Source organism: Daktulosphaira vitifoliae, unplaced genomic scaffold, assembly GCF_025091365.1.
Source record: "Daktulosphaira vitifoliae isolate Bord-2020 unplaced genomic scaffold, ASM2509136v1 Scaffold_3, whole genome shotgun sequence".
In the NCBI taxonomy this organism is placed as follows: domain Eukaryota; kingdom Metazoa; phylum Arthropoda; class Insecta; order Hemiptera; family Phylloxeridae; genus Daktulosphaira; species Daktulosphaira vitifoliae.
This window is the reverse complement of record NW_026099574.1, coordinates 28,252,508-28,270,290: the sequence shown is the minus strand read 5'-3', so window position 1 is coordinate 28,270,290 and position 17,783 is coordinate 28,252,508. Positions and strand designations below refer to the sequence as shown.

Here is a 17,783-nt window from a genome sequence, read left to right as displayed (position 1 = left end):
CAAAAGCTTGTTAATACGATAGTAAGGCAGGAAGAGGAAGACAGTAGTAAGTTGACGGAAGCCCCGGGCTGCGCTGTCTATCAAGATGTCACTTATCGTGGAGTTGGACAAAGCGCGTCAAATGTCAACTCAATGATGACGCGACATTTTTCGCAGAGCAACTCTTGCCGGCCACGAGCTTAACAACAACAACAACAACGTTGTGAAAAAATTTAGCAAAAGGTTTTTTCAGATATCACACCACCATGATGTGTAATATTTCTGTAGAATATTTCGTAACATTTATACACTGGGAAATACATTTTCTATTATCGTAAATTTATTTTAAATTAAACTGGACAAAGAAAATGAAAAAGTATTCGGCTGCGTTAGGAGTAGAAAATAAAATTAAAAAATTGATGGAAAAGCGTTCAGTGAGGAAAATGCGACAGTGAATTGGACGACGAGAGACGCCGCCGCCACTGCCGTCGACAATGGACCATCTCGCAGATGGGAGAACGACATCGTGGAGGGATGCGTGACAAAGAGAAAACCGGGTGAATTATATGGCAGCGGCCCACCCTCGGGGACCATATCTCACCCGTTATAGCAGTCACAGGACAATCCCGGCCGCCGCCTACTCAAGGTCTTTTCGTGTACCTATATATATATACGCACGCATATAAAATGTGCACCGCCCGTCCCGACCAAGACTTTTGACTGATTTATGTCAAACCGGCCGCTCATAAGGTGCGGGGAAAGCGGAGAAACAGTCAGCTATACGGGACGTGCATCAGATTTATGGGCAACGCGCGGTTCTCCTCCACCGCCTGTAGCTTTTCGATTATTGCCCTCTCTCCCCTCCCCCACTCCGTCGACTCACTTCGAGCCACTATTTCACTATATACCAAATGGTCGATTTGCCGGGAGGAGGGGTAACGCGAGAGTTATTTTGTCGACACACGGAGATGCACGCTGAACGATGGCGCGGTGGTGACGCACAGGGGAAAACCTATAAAAACTTAAACCGGAGAGGGAAAAATGTTAATCTGTTACTACAGTGTTCTTATACTGTGCCCGGGCAAAGGGATTTGTTCTCGGTTTTATGTGTTGGAAATCTTATCGCCAAAACGAAAAGCGGTAAACCTCCTTATTATTACTACACTTATTTATTGTAACTATAAAACGATAGTGTCGCGTGCAATCTGTGCACAAAAGCTATAGACACACACTGTCGAATAATCGCCAACATTTAACGGAACCGAATGAAAAATCACGAAAAATATCAAAACGTATTCGCCAAAAATGAAATGAATCAAAAAACTTTTTTTCTTAAAAGCTTTGCTGGAGAATTCATATCAAAAGCAATTGCCATCTTTTCGCACAAAGCGTCCCATTGATTTCTTTTTTTTTTCTTTTCACATGCACACTAATGTAAACAGTGACTGACGGAAACTCGAATTGCGCGCAACTGCTTTCCGAGTTTAAGAATATGTACACACGCTTTAACACGCATTTATATAGCCCCGAGTGACGTTATTTGTCAGTTGTCAGTCAAACGCTATAAACAACACAGGAAACGACAACACGGGGGCGGCGGCAGGAAGCGATATAATCAATATCGGCGACAAAACCTCCAGTGTCTTAGACCCCCGCGACCTACAGTAGTCGTTCGCCTCATTGACGACCGGGATTCATACGTGTGCTGTATATATAAATATCATCAACACTATTATAGTTGTTTACTGAGGTCATAATTTTCCGTTCTTTAATTGATAAGAGTAAAAAAAAAAAACCGACGGAAAACGAATTTTACAGACACAAAAGAATGCAGTCACTAGTTAATGATAATAAAACCCAGTAGGACTAAATAAGTATAGGTGTGGGTGTGCGTGTAATTGGCCCATTTGGATTCTGTATCAGACGCGACCGTTTTCATAGGCAATTACCGAAAGACCGTTTCCGAGTCGAGACGACCTTTACATTATTACACGCTCGCGGCAAACCGATCGGAGCTGAATTAGTTTAATGTGCCACCGGGGCCGGGTCGTCGTCGTCGTTTCCGAATTAACGCTACCGACGTGCTTACGACACTCCGTGTCTCTCCTCCATTACGTTTTATTGATATTGCCTTTTCTGGGCAAAGGCATTTTTACGAGATGGTTACAGACATGCTGCCGGAACATTAACGGAGGTGTGGGGGACAATAGGTACGAAGGGCCAATGTGAATAGCAGCATAATGTCATTGTGCGAAACGGCACTGGATAACGTAAACTTTCCGAGATCTCGGACAGACGGAGTACACTCGGAGAAGGAGAAGGACGCGGCCACGACAAACATATTAGAAACGAAGAGTTATTGAATAAGCTGTAAAATGCCTTTTGCCCAGCCGTTCAATGTGACCGTCCCTTTTTAAAACCATTCCGATCTTGGTCGTCTTCCCATAAAATACGGTTTTATTCGCACCCATTAAGATCCAAAAACGTCGTACAATGGCAATTTTATCAAAAAATACTCCTTCTTTCTTCATCCACAACCGATCAAGCTTTTAAACTAAATACAACCGACAAAAATAGTACGCGTTTGTGAATTTTAAATCCCCAGCCAGGCAAAGTGAACGTGCACAGTTTGTGTAGTAACCTTTAAGCGATTTTCAAAAGATTAATAAAAACAAATTAAACCTTTCCCCAACGTCTTACGCGATTTAGTATTATTAACCAATTTTTTTTTTTTTGCGCCGAATAACACTTTTTGAGAAGTAGCTAATTCACGTTAATTGTTTTGAATACATCCGAATCATTTCAAAAATAAAAATCAATAACAAAAATTTAATATCATATAAAACTTGAGTAGATTTAAAACATTTTCAACGATTCGTATTTGTTTTATATAATTGTTTAATTATCGTGTCTCATAACTGTTTTATATGCATTACATATTTGATAGGTGACCAAGTCGTTGAAAAAATGACGCATAGGCGACACTTAACCTTAATCGGTTCAATATCGATGTGCTTTTCAGTGATTTGACTATGAAAACGTTCTCCACATTTTGGAAGTCATCCAACAGTTAACTGTACAGTAGTTTTCTTAAGCAGCCCACTGAAAACAGTGGAAATATAAGAACTACACGCATCTAAACAACACACAATAAAATGACGGCTGATTGACGGGGCGGTTATCATTTTATGATGTATTCAATGACAGAGGTTATTATATTTGGGTACGTCACGTGTTGGTGCTAATCAACTATATGGAGAGCCGTTGGACTCGATCGTTCAAATTAGAAAGAAAGGTGTGTGTGGTGCATTTAGTGCACATCAATGGGCGTCGTGGCGATCGGATCTAATAATATTTATTACATTGGAGAAATCTACAGAACGGACAAATAAATAAAACGCACACACATACGCGTACGGCGTAACATGAGCGGAATAAAAGCAAAATCCACTTAACAACCGAGACGTGGGCGCGTCAACGTTAGGTGACAATATTAACTGTATATATTTTACCCATTTAAACCGAAAACGAGTTTCCAGAGAGATTGATGGATAGTCAAGCATACCACAACAACCGAGCCAACTGGTTTCTTTGGAATTGTGTTTTAATAATCTTGTGAAATCGTTAATGAACCGCGGAACAGGCGCCGTCTGTACGTGCGGGTAACAAGCACATACGATACTCACAAACATTATGAGAAAGGTACAAGCCGAGCTGGTCACATACGGTGTTTTATTACATTATTATTGTTCGAGTACACACACGAAACATCAATGAGTAATAGACATATGATAAAAAAATAAAAAAAACGGAGTAGCATCACAGATAAGTTCTTAAATTGTGACGCAATGCCAGTTCTGTGTGTTGTCACTCTGATCGATGGATGGGCTGCGCCGAGTCGGTACAAATTAAATTTAATTGACATATTGATGGAGTACGGGTACAGAGCAGTACACGGCGGTCAATTGATTGATTCCAGGGATACCCGAAAGCGTATCGCCCGCAGGGTCTGTTGTCTTTGAGTTGCTATAAGTAATATAAAAAGTTGCATAAAAAAATATATATATTATTTTGAAAATCCGTATGTCACACAATTTATCAACGATAACAACTAAAAATAACTTAAAATCAGTTAAAAAGTACAGACTATAGTTAAAAATTCAAAATCCTCCAAAGGAATACAATAAAAATAATGTACACGATAACATATCATGTATATTGTAACAACCGACGGTTTTCTCCGCGTGTATTTCCTACCGTTCGCTCGTTGTCGAGCTAAAGTGCGAATTTTATATATGAACCATGAGAAAATAAAAAAACTGAGCCAATATCATCCATATATAACAATTTTTCCCATTACGCACGTTTTCCAGTCATAAGTCAAAGGGTCTTCCCTCTCGGCCTCGCGACATACGAGAGGGTAAAAACCTGACGGGTTAGGGGAGCCATCAGTCAATCGTCTCGGTCTTTGGAAACCTGTCGATATTTATGCACAGTTTTCTATATATGTTTATGTGAGAGCAGCCACCGTAGCTGGGGTCGGTGAATCAGAGCGCACCTCGAATTCAGAAGTAATAAAGTAGGGGTAGGTGGTAGTAGGTATATACGAAGGAGTTTTTCATCCACGTCAAAAACTCCATGGCGTCATATCTTTTCCATGCGCTCGCCGTTTAGATTTATAGCGTTAATATTTATCTTGGACGTGTTGTTTACTACCGCGGTATACCCTCCGGCCAATGGCGGCGACGGGGAGGGAAAGGTACAACAAATTTGGCGTGTTGGCAACGGAACAAGTTATCAAATACTACAAGGCTTCTCGTGATATACACCGGCGGCGGCCGGCGTTATCTATCAAAAGTTCATAACAACGGCAGCCGTCGGTGGATTTGATTTGTGTAGATTCATCCTTTGCCCCGCACTTTCCACGAAATCCTTACACTTGTACACGCGAACCTCCCCCCCAAGGCGTTAAAATCAGTTTCTCGCACACACATAAACTCCGTTTCTGTGCAATATTCGATCGGGCCACAACAGATTGGTTATCGTCCACATCTAACGGCGGCGGTTACAATTGACTCGTCGGACATAAATCCACAAGGACCATCGGATTTCAATTCTATGGGTCCGTGACGTTCAAGTGATTTACACGTGTCCGTCGTAGCCGTTTCGCCTCGTGGGAAATCAAGAGCTTATGCGTGGCGTCTGTGTACACAGATATTTCATTTAGTCATAATTGATTGAACGCCCGTCCGGAATCAAAAAGCAAATATTTTGACCGGTCGATTTGTCCTGGCCGATATCGTACGATAATAATATATACACTAGGATTATGATTTAATGTCGACAGTAGCGGTGGCGGCCGGCGCGCATTATACGCCAGGCTAATTTTTATACACCGTTCAGAGTGCGCGGAAGTCATAAATCCACTAAACCCCGTGTACATATATAAATATACATCAAACGGACGAGGTAAATGTATACATGTATATAAATGTACAAAGTTCTTTTCGGTATAGCCGAGGTTGTATGCAAATGGGAATTCGCTAAGGGGCGAGAGGGCTACCATACCCTGGCGTTTGTACGGTTGGCCGAGTGATATATTGTTGACGTGTGTCAACCGGTGATGTATTGGGCACGTCACATAAACAACGCCAGGGTAATGTAGTGCGGGTAGACGGTAGAGAAAGAAACGACGGACGGACGTCGTCTCTCACCTCTCATATCCCTTTTCCCCTAACCCATTTACCTACCAGCGCACACAATGCGCATAAAACTTTGGTCCTGCCGCAAATCCCATAGACGCGCAAAGTATAGACGACGGAGAAAGGGGAGGATGACTGAAAATAGGCGGCGAGAAAAACAAAACATAGCATGAACTCAGCCACATGATCTACCGCAGCCACGACTACCTGAGCGCGCATTGAGCTGACGGTCCCAATGATTTACGTGTTTGCCACACGTCAACGAATCCGACCCCCGTCTTTCCCACTCACCGCCATCGTTATCACAAGCTCCGACACAACCATCACTGACCGAAAAGAGCTTTTGAGATAAAAAAAAAAAAAATGTTCATCTTGCACACAAAATCGTATAAGCCGGACACGCGGGTCTCAAAACCGCAGAAAGATATACCTTCGCTGGGCGTTTAATATTATTTTTATTATTATTATTGCTAATCCAACCGGTTTTCATTTAAAAGAAGAAATAATAATAATAAGTTGACAGTTTCCGTCTTGAATTCAAATATATAAATAAAAAACGTACAACGGATCAATCACTATCATATTTCAAATATAAAAAAAACCGGACCGAGGTCGAAGGAAGTGTAACCGGTTGTTACAGTGGGGATCGCGCCGCCGTTGTATGATGGACAAGATATTTTATTTACAACTCATGCAAACTTATAATAAATTTTAAGTGTGTCATATACTAGCAACAGAAAAAAAAAATACGTATTATAATAAAAACGTTCGGTGTGAGCAAGCGCGTTAGTTAATACATCCTGGTTTTTTTTTTTTGACGAAACGACCGTAATAAATTTACAATCCAATGTTCGTCTAATGATTATTCAGTGGGTAGTAGATTGGTCAGAACAAAATTGGACTGTGAAATGAATATTCGATTTATGACTGACAACTGCGACTGGTTTTCTTAATACTATTGCACTTTGCGTTATACGTTTTCTATTCTATAAACTTTCTTTTAACAAAACAACCGATTTCAATAAAACAACTATAGTATATAATATATTATAATAGATACACTGAAGGAATTGTCTAATCTCCAACATATTCGCAGCGCTTTAGCTGTTTCACATTAGTAATGGTAAGACACAACAAATACACTATTGTTTATATTTATAACATGTACTCTTATTATACATGGTAATCAACCAACAAAACATTAAAATAAAAACAACTTTTTTGACGACCATCGACAACAATTAAAAATAATAAGTTGTAAAAAAATCATAAATTATCGTGGCCAACATAAAACGTACAGTAGTATCGCGAAACTAAGCGCAACGGTTTGTGTAAAATGGATAGGAATAAATAGCGATAGAGCATTCAAACTAGACTTATTTGAGTACGGCAACAAAGGGACCTGGGTAGGATTAGTTGTCCGACAGGGTGATGTCTGGAACGTGTCAGCTGATAATGGCACCCATCAATCACTCCTCGTTCGTTTACACGCCGCCACTACCGCCGCCGCCGCCGACGTTGCATGCATACCATGACCGTATTTCAATCACTCAGTGACTCAGGCTCATCAATGTCTCCCCTACAAACCATTCTCCTCGTCATCACTGTCCAGAAACTTGGCGGTGGTAATCGATCCCTTCACAACAGAGTTCAAATCCAGCGTAGGCTATCGATAAATACGCGTACCTCGTTGTATTTAAGTGTGCGTTGCTCGCCATTAATAACTTTTACAAGTTACTCCTTCACGTGGTGTTTTTCCTAAACACGAACACACGTGTGGCCGCCGCTATTGTTTCTCCAGATAACCATCCACATCAATTTTTCGCTAAACGGTTAATATTCCTATGTGTTTTTTATTGATATTTTTGAAATAACAAAAAAAAACGATATTTTTCTAGTATCAATTGTTTTCCTGTACAAAACGTGGTCAAGGTTAAATGCTATAATGATCATGTTTAGGTTATTTCAAAGGGGATCAGTACAAGCTTTAATACTTTAGTTGGTTTTCTGAGATAATTATGCTTACTGCAACCCAAATACAAAACAAAGGTTAAAATGGAAAAAATACACACGAGGGTAGCGAAAGCAAATTCTTAGCCTCAGGCAAACTGACATTTTACTTATACTCTTCATAACATATACAAAGACTTCAAATCAATTACTCAGAACCATAACGAGATACCTCAGTAACGATATGCTTCTGTGGCGGCGGCGGCACTCACCCAGTATGGCAGAGGTATTCGTGATCAAAGAATATGCTCCAAGGCCTATCGACAACGACGAATGTGCTCCTTGTGGTTCATTTCCATCTCCCTCTCGCCCGGGCTTTCTTATAGGCGACACACGTATGTATCCCACGATATACATAGCAGCATGTACACATAATTCGCCTGAAGGTAAATTATATGAAAACACATCTAGGAAAACATCAAAAACCAAACCGTTACACAAAACCATCAAATCCAAATAAAGACGATAAAGGAAACCTTCAGATTTATTTAATATTAACGGAAAATTAATATAACATTCCAAATAAAGGCAAAATTTATATACCGTGCAAAACGTTTTGAAATCGTAGGTTTCAATTAATGCGTCAACAGCCATTTGCGTGGATAATTAAGAGAAAAAGCAACAGTCATATCGATCTCGTCGATAACGTTGTTTTATTTGAGTCATAAGCCGCGTTTTCTGTGAGTCACACCATGAATTATTGAAATTACCACGTTTTCCGTGACTTTTCAACAGTATCCTCAAAAAAGTCGTTCCACCTGCCTACGCTGATTAAACGTCAATTGATTGCCAATAGATATTTAATACTTGAGGTTATATTATTTTTCGAAAATCCTGACACGATGATTGATTAATCCGTATCGGTATATTATTATAATATTGTTTCGGTCAATTGAGTGTGTGCACCCGGCTCGATATTTACGCAAATCAAAAGCCAACGAGACGATTACTGCGACGATGACGATGTTTGACTTTGATGTACAGCCAGAAATGTGCGATTTTAATTTTGACATTTTTACCGTCAAGACGACCGATTTTCCGAGAGATGATGAGGACCGGGAGCAGAGGAATACGAGCGCTCACTAGTGTTGACGGATCAAGTCAGGCAATAAAAACTCCAAAAATAAAATGAGTACGTGCGGTCCGCGCAACTCTGGTATCATTATTAAATTTAAATCCGGGAGAGATGAAAGACAGAGAGACGGTGGAGAAGTTATATACATGTGGATGTGATTTATTGCGTTATTAAAGAAACGGGACCCGGATTAATGTCTCGGCTGTGTGCACACATTTAGTCACTCTCGTCAGTGTCTACGCTGAGAAAATACAATAATAATAACAATATTATTATCACAATAATCGTTCGAAAAACTTGGTAGTTTTTTAAGTTTTAATCAAAACACAGCACTCCAATAAATCTAAACGAAAATATTACATCAAAAGTATACGCTAACACTGTCGCGTTGACCTATAATTTGTCCGACAGGGTCACGTGATGATGCAGCACATGTAATTTGCTTACAAAAAAAATAGAGTACAGTTGACTATTGCACACTCTCCCCACTGATGAGTTGTTGGCCTCCGGCTAGTTTATGAGCATTCAAATTTCACCAGGCAGAAAATTAGACGTATTGCGTCCGATGTGTATATTTAATATTTATACAGAACACAAAGAGGGATAGAAAAAAAATCAACTACAACATACCATAACAATGGTTGACAATCTGTCAGACGGTGTGAGTCTCCAAGATACCTGTTATGCACACGTCAAACTCATGTCACAAAGCAGTTATAAGTTTTTAACGACTGGTTATTTTTTGTTCAATACAATTAAACAACATAACCCGTTCATTCTGTGCGCACAGCTCAGTAGGAGACAAGAGACGGTCGGCAGCCTAATGGAGATTTATGAACCGTGAAAATGATCGCCACTATTTCACAACGCCCTCGGTGAGGGGATATTTTTTTCTCCTACATGACGAAACACTATAGCACATATGGCAAATAATCTCCTCGACGTTCGCCCCTGTCATATATTAAAATGACCTGCAAAAACAACAACAACAACTGAATCCTTGAAGCACGAAGTTCACCTAGTAAAAATAGTTTAGCATTCTGTCAAAATTTGTCCAGCATAACTGCTTAAAAAATAACTTTGAGGGCGGCAATAGTAGAGATGTTAACCTAAAAATATTAACTATTTCTATAAAGAAACAGTACGCACTTGGTGTAGACATGCCTATGTGTATAATGAAACTATACACGTTTTATAATACCCTCGACTTGTATTAAAAGACGCCAAACAGACCGGACTAATAAATCTATCAGTCGAGACAAACACAGATAAACTCTTCAGCGGTCTTCTACCCATCACACACTTACATACACATACATCGCCATGCATCAATGTGTCAAGTCCCACACATGTCACGAGCCCCGTCCACCGATCCAGTGGTATTCAAATTTTTTTGTTTCGTCGAGAACACACTGCATAAATTGTACTAAAAGACAGCGTTGTATGCACTCCACAAATCGAAAAACACACACGCTTTTGTTTTTTCTTTAATTTTAAAATCTATTTAATGAATACCACCGAACGAGAAGACGCAGTGGCCAATGGATTAGTTTGTCGAATACATTATTGCCACTCGGGTTTCCTTGTTAGCCATAAGGCAGGGGAGAGGCTCATTAGATTTATTAAAATAGTATGTCATAATTAATATTCGTCATTCATGTTCCCATCGTTTGAGTTCATGATTTTTGGCGGACAAACAAACCTTGTGAACACACGACGGGAGCGCGTCGATTTATTTTTATAATACTCTAGGACAACTTCTAGGAGGTTATAGGATTTACTGTCATTTGATACAAAAATTATTACATGAATGATAATCGCACAGCACACTAGACAACGTCGCGGGAATCCATCACACGATGAATAATTGTGTAATCCGTGACGACCATTCCGGATACATGAACGCGCATTAAGAATTCCCGCAGTGTTTTGGAATCCGAAGGTCTTTTTTGACTTTATTTTTTGGTCTGCTACTGTCCTGCTGCTCCTATAGCTGTAAATCATTATTTATTGTCGTTCGAACACATATACATTTCAGTACGCAAACACAACTGAAAACTATTCCCAAGTAAAACACCACACTGCTGTAGGTAACACAAATGCATAAAGGCGGCACACTAATATTTGTTTTCTTTTTTTTTTTTGCATAGGCAAGATAATAATAATTTATTTTTTTTAATAGATAAAATAATAACGCGAAATGACGGAAATCACTGAATCGTCACTAAATAATTCAATATCTTTGTCGCAAAGATTATTTATTAGTGTGTATTCCTTCTTTTAAGGTAACACACACACACGACAGTAACCCAATCCCCAACTCAAATTTTGTAAATATATATGAAGTCGGTGGTAAACGTACACGGGTAAGATCTGACGTGACAAGGAGTGACGGTTGATGTCAAGTTTTCCACATGAAACGTTCGTAACAGATTTAATTTCAAAATTAAAAATATATGAGATGATTTTTTTACTCAATTTTCTACTACCAATCGTCTGTTCAACGATAACTGGTTTTTGTCTCTTCAAACCACAGCACCACCAACAAGTAACATAAAAACATATTTGTGGAAAAAACAACAATGTAACGTCAAGTTTTCCCCACACATTTAATCCTTTAAAATAATAATACGCACAACTCAAAATATTTCCATATCATAAAGTAAAGACAAAAACAAAATTATACAAAAATTCATGTCCAACTTGCAAGGTGATCAAAAAATAAGGGATGGAAAGCGTGACGGGATAGGGAGAAAATACTCAACATTGAACGGCTATCATTCGACATACTTAGTAAAAGGAGTGAATGTCACTAGTTATTCTCTGGAGAAACATCCATCCAGGTCTATCATTTGGGTCAAGCCACTTTGAAACACATTTATAATATAAAGGTATAAAATACCTTTCTCTGACCCTATGCATAATCCTTAGTGCATAAGTAGCAGCAAGTACTGTACTATCATTGCCTTAGGGTAAAATTGCAATACTAATTTGTATAGTATTCATTTTTCATGGTTATTAAACAAATAATTCGTAATAATGACTATTATATCAATAGACATATAGAACACTATTTTTGTTAAAAAAAATTGTATTCACGTGATTTGCTTATATCATTGCACAAACGCCATCACATAACAGAAAAAACTAGCATCATATTGTTACTACAAATCTATTAGGTATGAAGAACAAAATTTTTAATAGATTAGGTAAAAAGGAAAAACACCGTTAAAAAGTATACAAAAAATTGTATCATCCAGTGATACTTTGTCGTTTTTGTCAACTATTACCTAACGTCTGTAAAAGACCACCGCAGAGGAATTCGGTCAAAAAAAAAACTATCAATCTTTAGAATGTCCAGATATGATTGCAAGACAATAATAATAGATATAATGGAGCATCCGCGTCCTGTATAACGGTGGCCCTAGTATGGTGTTGTCTAATAAATCACCCCATAGAATTGCAAGGCCGGTACAGGACACGTATGTGTTTTTATTGTCCTTTTGAGATATAAGTATAATTTTTTTCCACCGAAACTCAGGGTACCCTAATAAAACGTGTGTTTTTCATGTCCATTAATTTCGTCAGGGCCAAGACAGGAACAGACAAGATATTTCTTTGGACACATCACGTGTAATACATACAAGAGGAGTAAACAAACAGCGTTTTTAAGAGTGTATTTTTTTTTTATTTGTTATACTCTTGGTCTGTCAATAAATTAACATATCCGACTGTACAAAACAGCCTAACCCAACCAGTTTTAGAGTTTCGGGTGGTTATTTTTTACATTTCCTTAAAATTTCAGTCGTTCGTCACAGAATCCGTTTTGTTCAACGGCATTGTTCAAGGGCTCGTCAATGATTCTCAGATCAAAATGGTTAAAACTCCAAATAAGAACATCTGAGATTTACTTCAACTAAAGTAGTAATCGTCTGACCAACAACTCGATATTTCAATAACTTCTACGGTAATTTACCTTACGAATCCTGTAAAACACAGATTTAATAATACACTAGTGAGCCAGAGTCGATATGCAAATGGTAACTCTGATTAATATATTAATGTGCATATGAGAGAACCGTTTAAAATTATTGGAAATGTCTGCCGCCATGGTCACGTCAAACCGCCTTAGCTTAGTGATTTATTTTTACGACGCTTTGTTTGCTCAGATACAAAATAGACATATACATGTATTTATAAATACTGCTGAGTTGTGCAACGATTAAGCCAGTGGGTTGACTATGCAATATTAAATTAGATGGATAATGATAAAAATCCGCAAGTTTTTACTTAGTATATACCAAACCTGTCGATTATTATAAAAAATGATTTTTTTCAAATTAACCAAATCATTAATATTTGATCCAAACTATAATATTTTTTTTTACTTCAAATAGAATCCTTTAATCGTAGGTTTTACAGTAAAAATTACGAGGTAGTTACATAGTACGCGGAAATCCTTATATAGAAGAAAAAATCATGGATGGCGCCCCAATAGTCTATTATTTAAAGCAATAAAACCTAACCGATAAGTATACGGTACAATATTTTTCAACAGAGGAAAAAAATTTCGTTTACCTAACACTTCGTGTATTAATAATAATGATAACGATCAAGTACTGAGCAATTGGTTTTGCTTGCATTGAATATAAATATAACATTGAATACCATGAAGTTTCAGTCTTAGTATCCACTTATATAGACCATTCGAAAGACCTATCATCATTCTTGGGTAATTATCGTAAAGGTCGTCGAGGAAGGGAATAAACCCCTAAGTTTTTAAAAATGATCAAACACACAGAGTACGTCGGAAGAAACCAATATTGAAGTTACTGCCAACTCCCAATTTTTTCTATAGGTATATTACATACAATGTTATTAAGTAATATTTGCTGTAATTCCTTTCCCCATGAAGTAAAAAAATAGGACCACCGTTATGGTATTAATGTAACCGAGAACGACCTCAGTGTGAACAGAAACTATTTTTGATGAAAAAGAACTTAAAACGTGTATGCATACATACTGTTGCAACAATATCTTCTATCTTCCATAACAGTTATCGCGAGTTGTCGATGGATGATTTATGATATCCGCCTAACACTAAGTAATTTTAAACTGACAAAATTATTACACATCCATCGATAGCATCAGACTGCTAAGTCATAATAAGCCAAGACAACCGTGCACATAGTAATTTTGGTACACTACGAGGAACTATTAAATTAATGGGCTGAGAAACATAATTTGAGCGGTTCTTTGTGCTGTTAAATTCAAAAAGTAAAATTTGCCTTGTTTTTCTAATTTTTTTCACATCCTTTGTCTAACCGTTCATTATTACAATGATGAACGTATAGGACTGGGTACATACCGCAGATCACATTATTATTTATATAATGGATCTGCTTTCAGGGACAAACATCTGTCACCGTCAAAACGAACAGGCGATACACGAAAAAAACCCTCACCTTCATAAAAATCGAGCACTCAAAAAATTTATTACCAGTTCGGTGTGTGATATATTTTATTAACGTTATCAATATGATGTTATACGTTGTTTGATTAACGTATTTGGCCGTTAGATTTTTAACACCTGCGAATGAGAAACATTTGGGCGAATCATTTAATATTTAAAAAAAAAAAATACAACCAACCGAACAGTTAATCGATTATCATCACAATTATTTTTAGAGCACTTGAACAAAAATAAAAGTAAGAGAAATAATTTTTTAAATACTTGGATGTACAGATAACCACAAAATAACTAGAAAATTATAGTTACGGAAAATATGACATAATGTACAGATTTTTTCATGTACATAAATTATTACTTTTTGTCCTTTTGCAATACGGGTTTTTTCGTGTAATGTGTGAATGATTTATAGAAGTCACCCGAGAATTGATGTGGCAAGCAAATATACACACATGCAGGAAAACGTGTCTTCCCCAAACATTTCTTTTTTCTTTTAAGTCCAATGATAATAATTTTTGTTCGGTTCGCTACACACAGTCGGTTATATGAGTCACACATATATTATTATTAAAAACACAGTTGGAGTGGTAACGTACTCGGTGCAGCGCTGTGTCAAAATTCAACGTCAGTAAATTGTTATAAAATTACGACTAACAAATATTTGAGCGACACTATAAATTGTATAAATATCAAATTTTTTTTATTATTCGAGTAAGCCTGCTATAACTTTTGTGACTTCAGTAAAGCCAATAGTACTATTTTTACCTCTCTTCTCTTAAAATAAAATTAATTAATAACCAATTTTCGGATGGAAAGGCATAGGTTGAGTTATTTTAATCACATTGAAAGGATATCATTCAATTAAATAGAAAGTTAGATCGTAATGTCGCCAAAAATAATTACACTCCAGTACTTGAAGAATATAAACATTGATTCAGTAATATAATTTAATCACAAGGCACGCAGTAAAAATACTATTAATAGACACTTTTTAATTCTTGTTCGCCATTAAATTAGACATTACTCCGCTACTCGTACTTAAGTGCACTTGTTCGGGTCACCAACACAGTTCGTGTACATGATAAAATACAAACACACCCGAAAACACGAGTACACATTTATCCATCGATATGAGTACATGTACATTAGTCGACTCGAGGGGGCGAACATTTTTGAATGAAACTATCACGTGAATGAAAATAGAGAGGAAGAGAGCAGCAGAGGAGGATATACGGCCGTAGTACGCCCGCCGCAGTAGTGAATGGAATGCCGCACACTGGCAAATCGTCGCCACCATCCCTCCGGTCTTGCTACTGAAGCGACAAAGAGGATTCGCTGGTGGTGTTGACCAAAAATCCCAACGGTAAACCGATCCGAAAGTGCCTTAAAACTTATTGAATAGAATCAAACGCAAATAGATTATTATTATGGATCAACAAAATTAAAAAAATTCCGTAGGAATATACTTCTATGCTTTCGAGAAAATTTAATGACAATAATCGTATGAAATGCACATGAAATAATTGATAATCGACTAATACGTGATTATTTATACTCGCTATTAAAATAATTACTATTGATGTTACTTTCGTTTCTTACCGTGGTGTTAGAATTTATAGGAAATACCATAATCAAAAATGATTAATTAATTGTGAAAATGCACGTACAAGTTGGAATACAAGATCGAATGATATTGAACTATCTTTAATATGTTTATCAGTAATCACCCGAAAAATCTTAAATCAATGTAATTTATTATTTTGACAAAAATAAATATATTTATGATTGACACAAATTACCTTTAGATGTACACACTCTTAAGCAACACTTGCTTATGTGCGGACATTTTTACATTGGAAATCCGTCAACGACACTAATAATATTTTTTATTTTTAATCCAATATCATAGACAGTATATTTAAAAATAATCCTATAATAATAACAATTATAACTCTAGTAGATGTTGTCCGCACTTCTATGACTTCAAAATTAAATTTATATTAAAAATATTAATTTATATAAAAACTAAACAAATTTTCGAGTTAGATACTTTTTAGTTTTAAATTAATATATTTTTTTTTATAATTTTATTTTTAAATAATTAGCCACAAGTGACCAATTTTTATTATACTTCTATGACTGATCATAATGTTATATAAAGGTGCATGTTACATTTAGGTTTAAAAAATTAGTATTCTCAACAATGTTATTTAAAAGTAAAATTGTAAAAAGGCTAGGTATGTTTAAATAAATGTAAACTCATCTAATCGTCATTTGTTTCGTGATCAGTGGGATGAGAGCGCAGTGAAGTTGTACCGAGGGGAGCTCACAAACGCCGGCGCGTCCCCTTCCTTGTATAGACATGTCAAAATCATTACACGTCTCTAAAAAGAGACGTCCCCGCGTGTGACACTCTCTCTACAATAGTGCACTCCGGACTATCTGTTGTATGTCTGTCTCAGTTATCTAATCTTTGTGTGTATGTGTTACAGGTATACTCACACACACGCACACGTGTACATAAAGGTAAAGCGCACATCAATCAAATAGTAGAGGAGGAAAACCGGGCGCGAGCTACGACTATACCCACGACGAACTGCACCATCAACCGAGTTTATGTACAGAGCGAGTGGTGGCGCTTTCTTATTTTATATAAATCGCTGTCAATCAACGTCGACGTTGCTTTTTGTCTAAACTGTCATAAACACATCTCTACCGTTCCGTCTCTCTCGTTGTCATCTCGATGACGATGAAACGGCATACCCTACAAACGGGCACCAATAACACACCATCCATCGTTAGACTTATTCTTGACAACAATAATAGACAAAACTATAATCACGATTGTAGTATCGCATAGACGACGTTCATTTAGTAAACCCCCAACAAAATTGATAATAATTGACAAGATGTACGAAAAATACAGTGTATTGATTTTTTTTTCACTACATCGTTTTTAATGAAAGCCATTATAAGAGAGAAACTGCCAAATTTTTAAACAAACAATAAAAGTGAAAATTTTTATTATTATTTTATAAATTTATCAATAAAGAAATTAGATCACGAGTCATGTGATTATTGGCAGACGCATAATCGTAAAAATAACGTTCAGAAAATTTTCCCTTTGGCCTCAGTTTCTTGTCATGGTACGAAAATAAAAAATAAAATGTTTTATCACGTGATCGTTTTGCCGTAAAACGCCGGCAAATAGTTATCCGTAAAAATCAAACAGACATTTTTGGCGGGAGCCAAATGCCAAATAAAACTACCAAAAACGATTTACACTTGTTGATTAGGGCGTCCAAAAAGCTATGATAATCATGCCACTCGTCGATTATATGTATACACACACACATTGCGCCAACGGCGGCGTGCGCCCGTTTCATTTATCAGTGACAAGGATGCGGCGGCGGCAACGACTCCCTCGCTCGGCGATTTTTCCCTGCACACCGCTCACCACACGCCGACTACAGGCCTTCGCAGCCGGCAAAACACGCCGACTACAGGCCTTCGCAGCCGGCAAAACACGCCGACAAAGCACTGCCGC

The 17,783-nt window shown here is 37.4% G+C and overlaps 1 protein-coding gene across 6 annotated transcripts in view; it reads right to left on the bottom strand.

Moving 5' to 3' along the window:
• Positions 1-17,783, bottom strand: part of LOC126902425 (protein tiptop-like) — a 59,669-nt gene that overhangs the window by 23,164 nt on the left and 18,722 nt on the right. The gene's annotated exons all lie outside the window — the stretch shown is intronic.